At 46.2% G+C, this 14,376-nt stretch overlaps 1 protein-coding gene across 3 annotated transcripts in view; it reads left to right on the top strand.

Moving 5' to 3' along the window:
• Window positions 1-14,376, top strand: part of MIER1 (MIER1 transcriptional regulator) — a 63,701-nt gene that overhangs the window by 1,274 nt on the left and 48,051 nt on the right. The window lies entirely within an intron of this gene.

The raw sequence follows: 14,376 nt of genomic DNA on the forward strand, positions 1-14,376 counted from the left end.
AAATTATGGGTTATGAAACCTAGTTTTTCCTACCTCCTCTCAAAACTTGCACTTTTTTTAAAAAATTTTGACTTGGGGAAGTTTTTTCCCATTATGTATCCCTAGCCATCTCTAGTGAAGAACCTGATTTGGCATTCAGACCCCTTCCTGACAAAGAAGTCTGTGCTATCAAGGTGCTCAGTATGTATCCTCAATGTCACCACAATTGGGAGAAAAATATCTTCATTTTTTCTTTTGACATCTTGGGAGTCAAGTCAGTGTGTCACAATTTTTCTCACTTACTTGAATTTTTGCAGGTTATAGAAATATTATGTAACTCTTTTCTCCTCTCATATTGTCAGGGCTGTGAAATGTAGGGGTGCTTGATGTTTTGGTCAAACAGGATCTCTGTGTGTGTTAAATTGCTAATTGCTTGCACATTTTGTCAATTAAATACTGTTGTTAGTTCTGGAATCTCTTGCATGCTAGTGTGAACTCAAGTTCACCATGTTGTTGCAAGAGCCAGTAAGTGGTACTTTCTGCATTGCTTTCCAGAGTTACTTCCTTTTAATGTGTATTACATATACGCTCACATTGTACAAGCTTATACAATGCACAGTGCTACAGAGACCATACAGAGCTGTAGAAAGCCATCTTGGTGTAGCTTGTGAAACTAATTTTTTTCCATATGCTTTGTTCTGGAGCTATAGTTGTATTCTTTTGGGCTTGATATTTTGCTAATGGTTAGAAAAAATGTTCAGCAGCTACAGTAGTACTACAGAGGTTTATTTTAAAATTTTGATGTTTCTGGGAATATGGACTTAGGCTGAGATGCTCATCCCCACTTTGGCTATTTTCTGCTCTTGTACATATCTGGGAAGGCTGTGTTGGTTTGTACTCAGGTGGTTATCCCAAACTGCTGCCTGGGTTTCCTGACCAGAGGTTACATTGATGTTTTTTGCAAACTAGCTCAAGCAGAAGTAGTGCATCTCTGTCTGTGCTCTGGGAAGAAAGCTTCCAACTGCAGTACAAAGTACTTTAAGTGAGGAAGTATCATAAACTCTTTTGTTCAATGATAGAGCTCTTTAAGACCCAAATTATAAATGTAAAATGATGAATAAATCTAATACAAATATTAAAAGACTGGATTATTTTTAGTTCAATGGTTGCATCGGGTTTGAAACAGTTTCTGTTGATGGGAACTCAAACCCCAATATGCTAGTAAATGGGACCAGAAAATGAAACTGATTTTTAGCAGCAAAAGTGAAACTATTTTTTTAAAGTTAATACTGGTTTAAATGCTCCTTTTTACATATTTTTAGTTTGCTTTTACTTATTGAGGACTACTTTTTATTTAATTTATAGACATTTCTGTGGCACAGGCACTCCTGATAAATTCACTTAAATTTAACTTTCCTGCTTTCTTTGAGATAGGAGTTAATACTGTCGGTTGGATCTCCCTGGTCTGATATCCTCAATATCTGACCAGCCCCAATCAAAGGAATTTTCTAGATGTGGGAAAGTCAAGGCTCTCCCTCCCCTCCTAGCCACCGGCCTGGCCAGTAGCCACTCCCAGCCTCTAGTGCAGGTGTGGGCAAAAGGGGCTCCATGGGCTGGATCTGGCCTGCCAAGCAAATTGATCTGGCTCACGGAGGCCTTGTCGCTCCCCCTTCCCCCAGGCTAATCAGGGCCTGGGGCTGGGGGGAAGTGTGCAAAGTCTCCTCCCACCCTGCCTCCATCCTGCAAGAAGTGCATGGCTCTTAAAAGTGCCACGCGCTCCTGGCAGGGCAGTGGGAGACTTCATGCGCTCCCCCTGCCCCGAAGCCTTGATTGACTGGGGTGGGGTGGAAGGAAGCATATGAAGTCTCCTCGTACCCTGTGAGGGGTGCAGCGCTTCTAAGTGCTGCACGCTCCTTGCAGGATGGGGGGCGAAGTGGGAGGAGACTTTGTGCGCTTCCCCTGCCCCCAGACCAATCAAGGCTGGGGGGGTGGGAGGAAATGCATGAAGTCTCCTCCCAGCAAGAAGCTCAGCACTTAGTCAACCTAAGCACCTTGCAGGGTGGGCGCAGGGAGTGAGAGGCTTCTCGTGCTTCCCCTCCCCAGGCCCTGATTGACCTGGGGACAATAGGGGGGAGCACCCAAAGCTTACAATCAGGAAAAGAGTCAATTAAATTGCATGTACACCATTACACGGGCAAGGGTACCTAGAGGGAACCTCCAGCTGTTCAGAACATCTGGCAGTTCTCTGGGGGGGGGAGGGGCAAAGACTTTGTGTGTTTCCCCCACCCTCAGACAAATCAGGGTCTGTGGGTGAAGAAGCATGGAAGTGTCCTGTCCCCCTCTTCTGCCTGGGGCCCTGCCCCTTCTGGGGTGGCCTGGGGCCACTTAAAAAAATTTCTGAAGTGGCCCCTGTTCGGAAATTATTGCCCACCCCTGCTCTGGTGGCTGCTGGGCTGACCAGGCTGCATTCCCAGCCTCCAGTGGCTGTCAGCTGCCTGGCCTTCTGCCTCCAGACTCTCAACTGACAGCTGCTGGGGCTCAACTATCCAGAGGCTCTCTGGTCCAGCAATATCCGTGGTCCTGCTGGACTACCGATGTTGCCAGACCAGAGATGTTCAACCTGTACTTCGCTAAGAACAGTGGATTTTTAGAAACATTTGTCTTACACTGTAGAACTTCAGAGTTACCAAATGCTTTGGGAATGAAGGTTGTTCATAACTCTGAAATATTTCTAAGTCTGAACAAAACATTATGGTTCTTCTTTCAAAAGTTTAAAACTGACTTAATACATCTTTGAAAATTACTATGCAGAAGAAAGACTGCTTTTCCTTTTTTAATAGTTTAACATTGTACTGTACTGTGGGTTTTTTTTCTTTCTCTGCTGGTGCCTGATTGTGTGCTTCTGGTTCCGAATGAAGTTTATAGTTGTTCAGTTCCTAACTCTGGTATTAATAACTGAGGTGCTACTGTACATTCATTCTGTAATGGTGTACATGCAATTTTAATTGACACTTTTCCTGATTGTAAGCTTTTGAAAAAAATTAGTACCCTTTTATGGTTCAGCATTTTTAATTGGGTCTGGCCCACGAAAGCTCATCATCTAATAAACCATCTTGTTAGTCTTTAAAGTGCTACATAGTCCTGTATTTTGTTTCAGCTACACCAGACTAACACAGCTACATTTCTGTCACATTTTTAACGATGAGAGTAAAGGGAGACACTTGCTGGAAAGGGAGATCTTACTGTTAAAATCATTTGTAAAATTAATGTATAATATTTTGATTGGGTATCCACATTTTGAACAGGTTTGAAAATAGGTATGCAATTGTTAATCAGAATTCTAGTTTAATACAGAGGCTGAGGAGAAAGTGTAATTACATATGTTCAGTTACTTTGGCTGATATGTTCTTTTTTAGCCCATACTAAATACCACAGATTTTAAAATGCTGTGCTTGCTCTTTGATGCTCCTTTCCCTCCTCCCCCCCAATCTTTATCGTTAATGGTGCTATGGGAACCTTTGCAGCTCGTGGCATCTGTAACTGTGTTCTTATGTGTTTCCCATATATTTTAAGTCTCAGCAGAATACTGTATAATTTGATTCTGTGAAATGTTTGCTCTTCCAGAGGGTGAGGGGAGAGGGTTCTAACTAACAGTAATGCAATATGCTATAAGAAATAGAGTAGCATTGTCACTTGTTTAGCAATCTTATTAGCTCTGACTGAGTTCTTCACGTTTTACAAATTGAGGAGCGACGAGCTGTATGAAGGTGGGAGACTTCCAAGGAATCACAGGCTGCTACAGGAAACTTCAGTCAAATCAATCTTCAGGACAAATTAATTACTCAGTACAGCGTTTTGGGATGTTGTGCTGTTGAGAGCTTATGCTTCTGATGAGACATAAAGCAGAGGTTTTGACTAACTATGATCCTCAAATTCTTCATCACACTTCTGTAAAAATGACCAAATATGGGTAATTAGTTTGTCTTCCTAAATTTGCCTAAGTAGTTATAACTAGGTTGGATTGTTCACTTTGAGTTTATGACCATTAACTTATCTTAGTTTAGAACACAGCATTTTAAAAAAATTTCTCACTTATAAATACAGGCAGTCCCCGACTTACGCGGATCCGACTTATGTCGGATCCGCACTTACGAACGGGGCTTTCTCGCCCCGGAGGTCGAGGTGGCGGATTGCTACCTGCGAGCTCCGGGGCGAGAGAGCCCCGTTCGTAAGCTGCTCCAGTGCCCCTGGTCTGCTGGAGACCGTCTCCAGCAGACCAGGAGCACCGGGCGGGTTCCCCCATTTCTGAGGCTTTGCCAGAGCAAAGCCTCAGAAGCGCGGGGAACCGCCGCTGCTGCCGCTTCAGTCCCGGTGCCTGTGGTCTGCTGGGGACCGTCCCCAGCAGACCACAGGCACCGGGACTGAAGCCGCAGCCGCGGCAGGTTCCCGCGCTTCTGAGGCTTTGCCAGAGCAAAGCCTCAGAGGCGCGGCACCCTGCTGCCGCTGCGGCTCTGCTCCCCGTGTCCCTGGTCTGCTGGAGGGGGGGGGGGAGCAGCTAGTGTGCCCCCCCCCCCCCCCCCCCAGCAGACCAGGCTTTTGTTTTCGGCCCTGGGGCAGAGCAGCTGGGGCGCTGCCGATTGGTCCCACAGCGCCACTCTGGGCACTACTGGACCAACCCGGCAGCACCCCAGCTGCTCTGCCCCGGGTCCTGATTCAGCCGCTGCTGGTCAGTTTCAGCAGTGGCTGAATCAGGACGCCTAGGGCAGAGCAGCTGGGGTGCTGCTGGGTTGGTCCAGTAGCGCCGAGGAGCGGTGCTACTGCAGCACCCCAGCAGCACCCCAGCTGCTCTGCCCCAGGCGTCCCCAAGTCAGCCGCTGCTGAAACTGACCAGCGCTGACTACAGGAAGCCCGAGGCAGAGTTGCTCTGCCCCAGGCTTCCTGGAATCAGCCGCTGATCAGTTTCAGCAGCAGCTGACTTGGGGACGCCTGGGGTTCTTAAGTTGAATCTGTATGTAAGTCAGAACTGGCGGTCAGTTTCAGCAGCGGCTGAATCTGGACGCCAGTTCCGACTTACATACAGATTCAACTTAAGAACAAACCTACAGTCCCTATCTTGTACGTAACCCGGGGACTGCCTGTAGAACAAAATCTTTCCTAACCCCTTTCTCACAAGAACCCAAAGTAAATCAAAGTTGGGCTGAATCTGATTAAAGGGAATTTTGTAATCAAAGATCCTCTGCTGAGAATGTGTTGGATTATCTAGTCTTTAATGTACAAGCTTGATTGTCCCAACTGACCTCAGCTTTCTGGGTGAGTCACAGGGGAGTCAACAGTCTCTTGAATACCTTGTAACCAAATAAAAGTCTTCATAAATTCTCAGCCTTCCCCCAAGACCCTGCCCCTTCCTTGAAGCCCCGCCCCACCCTCTCTGTTCTCCTCCTCTCCGTCACTTTCTATCCCCTACCCTTATAGTGCTGCTTTTTCCCCCAATTCTTCTGTAGGATGGGGCTGGTGTGCTGGAGAACAGAGCCTACAGCTGGGTGGAGAGCCTTGATCTCCCCATGTCTGGCAAACTGTGTGTTGGGAAAGACTCTGGTACTGGGAGTGCCAGACCAGGGAAGTCTGTTGGGTACAACTCACTACCTACTATTCCATGTTTATAAAGCTTGACTTCAGAAGTTAGATATTCCCCCCCCCCCCCCCCATTCTTTCCTTAGATAGACAAGCATTTTTCAGCCCAGTTCTTTATACCCGGTCACAGATTTAGCGTTTTTTATTTAAATGTCTTAAGAGCTTATATGTTTATGCTTTAGTATACTTAGTATTACATTCAGATTCCATATTAAGTAGGTTTATTTTTATAAACTTGTAATTGTTAAAAAAAAATCCACAAACCAAAAAAAAAATGGATTTTAAATGGGATTTATTACATTGATTTTTATCTACCTTTTGAAAGCATTTCAGAAACAGGTCATTTTTAAGAGCTTAGTCTACACACTTGGCATGGTGCACAGTCATGGATCTAGTCAAGGCAAAAGTGAAACAATGCTTTTGAGATTTTTACAAGAAGATCTTACTATGGGCCTAAAACTGAAACAGCTGTTGTCACGTGTTAGACACAGCAAACAGACATAGAATTAATCTAATTTAGGTACAAGATTTCTCAAAAGTGCCTCTCTTCTTTATTCCTTGTCAGTAAAGAGAAGTCTTTCTTGGACTTATATTAAACACTGGAACTAATCATAATTTTGATCCCTCTTAAGCAGTGGCCATTATTTTTTTTACTTTAAAATTGGCTATCCACATGCAAGCAATTTGGTAAGGAGTAAGGATGTTAAAATTCAGTTAATTGACTAGTTGATGGAATTTCCGTCGACTAGTTGATAGGCACGTCCGCATTCCTCCTTTGGGCACTAATCAGGAGTGGAGCCAATACAGTCTCTCAAGCATCGTTAACAAAACTACCTAATGTACCTAGAATTTGTGCGGTATGTCGACTGAACTCTAGCAGCAGTTTGGATGCAGAGGGAGTGCATGGCGCTCTGTCAATATTGTGTGCAATCAGCATGCATCTCACTTCATGTGTCTGAAGCAAGGAGTTTGTGTGTCACTTTAGTAATGGTAGGAAAAGAACTATGTAGAAGGAAACTAGCAGAATCTGGCAACCCTGCTCATGGGCTGCATGCAGAATCCTGATGGCTCCCAGGTTGCCTACCAATGATCTGGGGTCTCACTGTGTGCCATCCCCACCAAAAAAAAAAAATCATTATTTCAGGGAGTGGCTTAGCTACTTATGTCCAGAATGTATATTCCTGAGAAGAATAAGGTTATTGCTTGGAGTTTGATAAAACTATTCTCTACTAGCTGAAAGCCTTCACCACCCCCTCCCCGTTTGTGTGTAATGGGTAAAGTTGTGTATAAATGAGTGAGGGAGGCAGAAATGGATAAGAATTAAAAAAATTAGATCATAAGGGAATGTGAAACTCAGTGATGATTATAACTAGTTGTCAGCCTAGGGATGTTAGCGGATAGTTGACTAGTCACTTGACTAGTTGCTTCTCTCCCTCCCCCCCTCTCCCTGCCCCCCGGCCTCTATCAGAGACAGCAAGGAGGGGGGGAGCAGGAGCCAGTGCTGGGGAGAGCCAGCTTAAAAGCCAGTTTCCCCCAGCACTGTCTCTTCGGGGGGCAGGAGAAGGAGAGGGATAGCGGGGACCAGGAGCAAGCTGGGAATCAGCTTATTCCTGGCTCTCTGTCTCAGATGCTGTGCCTCTGCTTTTTAAATGTATTAAGAGCCTGCTGACTCTTAATATGTTTAAAAGGCTGGTGTGCAGCGGGGGGACCAGTGCAAGCCAGGACACCTGATTCCTGGCTCATGCCAGGTTCTCCCACACTGCCATTCAGCCTTTGAAATGTATTAAGAGCCTGCTGGCTCTCAATACATTTAAAAGGCAGAGCCACAGTAGGGTTAGCCTCCCGGAGTCAGCTGCTGGTCAATTTCAGCAGCAGCTGAATTGGGGACAGCTGGAGCAGAGCAGTTGGTGTGCTGCCGGGTTGGTCCAGTAGCGCTGCCCCTCAGCGCTGCGGGACCAACCTGGCAGCACCCCAGCTGCTCTGCCCCGGGTGTCCCCAAGTCAGCTGCTGCTGAAACTGATCAGCAGCTGATTCCAGGAAGCCTGAGGCAGAGCTGCTCTGTCCCGGGCTTCCCGGAGTCAGCCCCTGGTCAATTTTAGCAGTGGCTGAATGGGGACAGCTGGGGTGCTGCCAGGTTGGTCTCGCAGCCCCGAGGGCAGCGCTACGGGACCTACCAGGCAGCACCCCAGATGCTCTGCCCTCGCCTTCACCGATTCAGCTGCTGGTCAGTTTCAGCAGCGGCTGAATCGGGGAAGCCGGGGACAGAGTAGCTCCAATGGTCCGGCTGCTCGGAGCGCTTCTGGGTTCCTGATGGTGCCGGACCATCAGATGCTGGACCAATGGAGTTTTACTGTAATTGGAGGTTTTTGTGTGTGGCTTTTGTGGAATCACACTGGTCAGCCTTATTTTCCTTCTGCTTCAGTGCATGTAAATATTTTGCTGAAATGGGAAGGAGCTAAAGATGGGTAGGTATTATGGAACTTGATAGTTTCAAGAGGTTTGATCTGTAGTCAGTGCATGTTCCCTAATGGCTTATTGCTTTGGTTCCATGGTGTATGAGGCATGACATACTCTAGTCCCGGGGTTCCCAAACTTTTTGAGACGGGGACCAGTAAATCCATTCACGAGCTTTTGGAGGACTGGTTACATTCATTTGCAGATTTGCATATTCATTAAGCAAATGATGAATATGCAAATAAGTTTCTGGTCCTCCCGAAGCCATCAGTTCCAGCTTTAGCTAAACTTTTGATACGATCACCCACAATATTCTTGCTAGAAAGTTAAGGGAATATGGATTGGATAAGTGGACTGTAAGATGGATAGAAAGCTGGCTAGACCAGGGTTTCCCAAACTTTTTACTTTAGTTGGAATCCATTTTTTTAGTACTGTTTTTTGCAGCCCAAAAATATAAATGCATATGAAGAAAAAGAATGAAAAACGAATACATTTTCATTGTGTATTATTTATTCACAACAATAACAGTACATAACATAAATCTTAATTACAATTTAACCAATAGAATTTTAACAATTGTAAAGTTTGTTTATAATTGAATGAGTTGAATACAAGTCATTTGTGTGCACTTTATAACTTTTAAATAACTAAAAAGAGAACTAATGGGAAGGGTGATGTTGTTTTGCATCACACAGCAACTTTGTCAGGAGCAAAAGAAGAAAGTTTTATCCTCAAATATGGTTCAACATTCAATCAATTTCTATATTTATTTTTGAAGAAAACCAAAGATGAGAAACTAGATTCACACTTATATGACGTGACGAAAGGCATTAAGAATTTGACTGTTTTCTCAGATAAATGTGACTATTCATTTCTATAGCTCAACGAAAAATCAATCAAGGAGAGTTTATCAAAGTTCTCATTTAAGGCAGAGTCACAGGAAAGTTCAATTAATGAATCCACTTCTGATGCACTCAGTTGTAGTATTTCTTCATTTTCGGTGTCAATAGTAAAGGGGTTCTTAATCCACATTTTATTGGCGTCAATTGGAAGAAAATATTCATTTAAACTTGATGTTAGCCCCAAGAGGTGTTCTTGGATTGCTGCAGAAATCGCATCTGAGATATTAGTTTCAGCATATTTTTCTTGTAATTCAGTTAAAGTACAAAAAGACTTAAAGTTTCTCATGTTAACGTGCTGTGCCCATAAACAAAGTATTTTTAATTGTTGCCTTAACTTTTTCATGAACTTTGAAAATATTAATTTTAGTGCCTTGTAAATTCAAACTTAAATAATTTAAAAGACAAAATATGTCACATAAGTAAGCCACCATTGTTAATCAATCAAACTCATGAAACCTGTCTTTAAATGTAAATATAACATCTGTTGCTGATGGAGGATGTTGCTCCAAGAACAATAAAACTTCATCCTTCATTTCAAAGAGTCGTTTCAAAATGTTTCCTTTCCACAGACATCAAATCTCACCGTGTAGTAAGAGATGCTCATATTCACTTCCTAATTCGTTGCACAAAGCAGTAAAGATTCTGGAATTCAAAGGACGAGTTTTTATATAATTTATAAACTTCACACATTCTTGAAGAGTGAAACTCAAAAGTGATGGCATAGTTTTCACAGCTAGTGCCTCTCTGAATACTGCAGTGCACCCATACACAGTCAGGCGCTACAGCTCGAATCCGCGGGACAAGCCCAGTGCGAGACCCTGCCATTGCTTAACCTCCTTAACTGCTCAGTCCAACACACTTTTTCCAGTCAATATCGCTTTGAATAATAAAATCATTGATTAGCTTAAAAATGTTGGCAGCTGTTGTTCTTGTTGGAAGTGGTTTACAAAATAAGAGATCTTGAATGGAGCTTTCATAATCATATCTAACAAAACACATTAAATTGGCAGCATCAGCTATATCAGTGCTTTCATCCACTTGTAATGCAAATAACGGACTATTCTGTAGTCGATGAATGAACATTTCTTCAATATTTTTTGCCATTTCTTTAATTCTACATTTCACTGTATTAGATAAAGACAGAGAACCCAACTGATTTCCATTTTTTCCTCCATAAATACGGGATGTAATAGTATTCAAAGCAGGAAGTATTAACCTTTCACCAACAGTATGCGGGTAACCTGTCTCTGCTATTAGTTTTGAAATTTCATATAAGCCAACACAAGGTTTTCATTTGAAGAGCCCATTGAAAGTGCACTTGTCATGCTTTTTTTTAGCAATAGCTAATTCATTTCTCTTATTTATGAAAAAAAATCTATGGGCTTACTCGTGTATTCTGGATGTTTGCATTCCAAATGGCGTTTCAGTTTTGATGATTTCATGCATTCGTTGGATAGTTCCATGTGACAGATTAGGCATAATAGCAAGTGATTATCACTACCAGCACTTATAAAACCAAATTTCAAATACTCCTCAGAATAATTGCGGGTCGAAGGAGTTTGTATCTTCTTATTCTCACTTGTACTAGGCTGCACTTCATTCAAACATTTTTTAGTTGTATTTACAGTCACATTCTTCAGCCACTTATCCATATTGAAGATGAAAATGAGAGGGTATGTTATTGAAAATAAATGAAAGCTTAAGCAGTTAACCTAAGATGACATGCACCACTGTGCAGAAACAAGCTGAGGCTGCTGTATCACATGACGGGAAAACCAATGACACAAGCTGGTCTGCATGAAAATACACGTGCTTCCGGGGAGACGAAGCCCTTTCCCTGTCCTTGTCAGGTGGCGTGCGCTCCCCGGCACTGCCAAAGCACTGTGCTGCCTCAGAGAGCCCGCACCCTGGAGGGGCCACTGAAATCCAATAGGAAGTAGTCCGCCACTCACCCATGGAGACCATCACCTGTATCCTCCGTCCAGCACTGACCAGGGCTTGGGGATGCAGCGCCGCATGGGCAGTCCGGGAGCCCATAACTCCTGGTGTATCCTCTGTGCAGCCTGGGCCAGGGTTCGGGGCCACGGCGCCGCATGGGCCAGCTGGGAGGAGGGAACTCCCAGCTGCATCCTCTGTGCAGCCCGGGCCAGGGCTCCAGGACACTGCACCCCAGCAGCCATGCTGAGGCCCGGTATATTTTTGCTGCGGCCTGATAGCGGGCTGCAGCCCATAGTTTGGGAAACACTGCTCTAGTCAAGTGTAATGATTTTCAAACTGAAGGTCGTGACCCAGTACTGGGTTGTGGAAATTCAGGCACTGGGTCACTGTGCTGTAGGATGACCAGGTTACCAGCAGGAATGCTATCGCAGGCTTCCTCCCTGTCCTGGCATGGCAGACCCTGCTGTGGCCCAGAAGCAGCCAACAGCTAGTTCAGCTCCTAGGTGGGGCTGGATGGGGCTCCCTGCACTGCTTCCACCCTGGGCATTGGCTCTGGAGACCAGTACCTGGAGCCGTGCACAGAGCCACTGGTGCACCTCTGCCTATGAACCAGACCTGCTGCTGGCCACTTCCGGGGTGCAGTGCAGTCTGCGGTGCCAGGACAGGCATGAAGCCTACCTTAGCAATCCTACTAACTGCCAGCACTGCTAACTGGGGGCTGGCAGAGAAAAGCCCATGCCCAAACCCTGAGCACTGCCCCTCTGCCACAGCCCTGAGCCTCTCCAAACCAAGAGCCCCCTCCTTCACTCTAAACACCTCATCTCCATTTAGTCCCAGAGCCTGCACCTCCTGAAAACTGCTCCAACCCCAGCCCAGAGCTTCTTCTCACACCCTAAACTCCTCTGCCTTGCCCCTACCTTGGAACTCCCTATTATACTCCAAAACCTCATCCTACTCCGCGCTAGAGCCTGCACACCCAAATGGAGCCCTGTGCCGCCCTCCGCCCCACACCAACTCCATCCTAGCCCCACCCATCGCTCCCACTCTTGTCTAAAGATATAATTATGTTGGGTTGCAGGCATCAAGAGTTTCCTTCAACTGGGTCACTGGGTCAGCAAGGTTCTCTGTAAGCTGCAGAGGTTCAGCATTCCCTGTGCAGGCAGGGAGCACAGCTGATTGGCCGGGGTGGGGGAGAGTGCTGCTGACGATTGCTGTAAATGGAGAAGCTGGCTCCAGCCTCTACTCTAGTGCTGGGCAAAAGGTGATCTATGGACGGGATCCTGCCCATCCCACACCTGCTTGGCACTCAGAAAAGCTGGGTGCAGGGCCAGGTGTGTGTTTCTGAAGGGCCTGAAGGGAGGGTAGACAGGGTTCTTGTGCTGCCCCCGCCTCCAGTAGCTTCCACTGGCCTGTTTGAAAGATAGGCAGCATGTGAAGTAGGGATGTAATGTATAGTTGATTAACCGATAAGCAAAAGCTTATCGGTTAATGTTATGGATTACATACATTTTCCCCCTACTCTCTCCCGCCAGTAAATTTTTTAGCAGGCTGGCCAGCAGCCTGGTTCAGTCCTGGCTTGTGGTGGGGTCTGGGACCTACCTCTGCTGTGGCTCTGCATTTAAAGTGTATTAGGAGCTAGGTGGGCAGGCAGCCTGGCACAATTCTGTCTCGCACTGGGTCTGGAAGCTCAGGACCTCCTCTCCCAACACCGGACAGGGGTTGCTGCCACCCTGTGAAGAGGCAGCAGCATGGGACAACAGGGAGCCAGTCCACATGGGGAGCTGGTTTTTAAACTGGCTGCCGACCCCGCCCTTGGATACTATAGAATAGTCGAGTAACCGATAAATTATGAGGTTACTTGATGATTCACTTAACTGATGTTTAACATCCCTAATCTGAAGTGCCCCATTTCCCTCATCCCCTGGGCTCTCAGCATTCAGTTCAGAGCAATAAATATACTTGTGCAACACCCCTGAGCACGTACAGGGGCTGGAAGGCAGGGACCCTGGCTAAGGCACCTGCTAGGCTGCTGGCTGAGAGCCAGGTAAGGTCTCCCAGCCAGAGCCTACCTCTGGCACCCCAACCCCTTTCCCTTCCTTCTCCAACCCTCTGCTCCACTTCTGCCCTTGTATCCCAAACTTTCTGCACCCCTGCTCCAGCCCTCATACATTTTCCCAGACACTGCATCCCCTTCCACACCCCTCCTCAGGTCACAACCCACTCTAAGACCTTATATCCCAAGCCGCTATCCCTGGTCAAGCCCAAATCCCTGCACCCCCTCCTGCATTTCTGTCTTGGGTCACAACCCCATCCCAGGTCCTGTGCCCCCTCCTCACAGCAGTCCGTTGTCCCAGGTAATGATCCCCTACTTCACCCAAACTAAGGATGTTAAGGACTAGTCAACTATCTGATAAGCAAATGCTTATCAGATAGTCAAGTTGACTAGTTGATTCTCCCCCTCCCCCTGCTGCCTCTATCAGAGGCAGTGAAAGTGGAGGGAGAGAGTACTTCAAAGCAGCAGCACCACACAGCTGTGGCAGCGTTTCAAAGTGGCAGTGCCGCGTGGAGCCCAGGGTTAGCTGGGGACTCCCTAACTGACCCCAGGCTCCCTGTGGCATTTCTGCGGAACCTGGAGTCAGCTGGGGAGTCCCCAGCTGATCTTGGACTTGGTGTGGCGCTGCCACTTTGAAATATTGAGCAGAGCCCAGAATCATCTGGGGACTCCTCAGCTGATCCTGGGCTCCAGTGCAGCATTTCAAAGTGCACAGAACCCGGGTTCAGCTGGGGACTCCCGAGCTGACTCTGGGTTCTGTGGAAATGCTGCGTGGAGCCTGAGGTCAGCTGGGAACTCCCTCTGGCCCCAGGCTCCATGTGGCATTTCAAAGTGGCAGTGCTGCTTGGAGCTCGGGGTCAGCAGGGGACTCTGAGTCTCACGCTGACCCCAGGTTCCTTCCATGAGGGCGCTTCCACTTTGAAATGCACACGAGCTCCTGCTGGGCTCTTGTACATTTCAAAGGAAGACTGTGGAACTCCACCTGCACCCTGGGCTCTACGGGGGTGCTTCTGCTTTGAAATGTAGATTTCAAAGGCGGAATGTGGAAGTGACTATTGACTAGTCAAGTAGTTGATGGAAACTCCATCGACTACTCAGCTAGTAAATTGATCATTAGTTAATATCCTTAACCCAAACTCCCTCTCAGATCCCACATACCTGTCTCTTACCCCAAGCTCCCTTTTGCAACCAACATCCATCCCAGACCCCCACACCACTTCCAATAATATAATGGAAATGTGTGGCCCTCATCCACTTACCAAATTCTTGGAGTGGACCCCCATCAACATTTATTGCCCACACCCGTGTTAATGGCTAGTGGTCAGAAAGAAAAAGATTATTTTAACAGAATTTTTTTGAGTGTTGCAGATATCTAAAACTCGAATCTTAATGATTTTTTAAAAATCCTGTGTATCTAAT

Source organism: Pelodiscus sinensis, chromosome 9 (assembly GCF_049634645.1).
Source record: "Pelodiscus sinensis isolate JC-2024 chromosome 9, ASM4963464v1, whole genome shotgun sequence".
Lineage (NCBI taxonomy): Eukaryota > Metazoa > Chordata > Testudines > Trionychidae > Pelodiscus > Pelodiscus sinensis.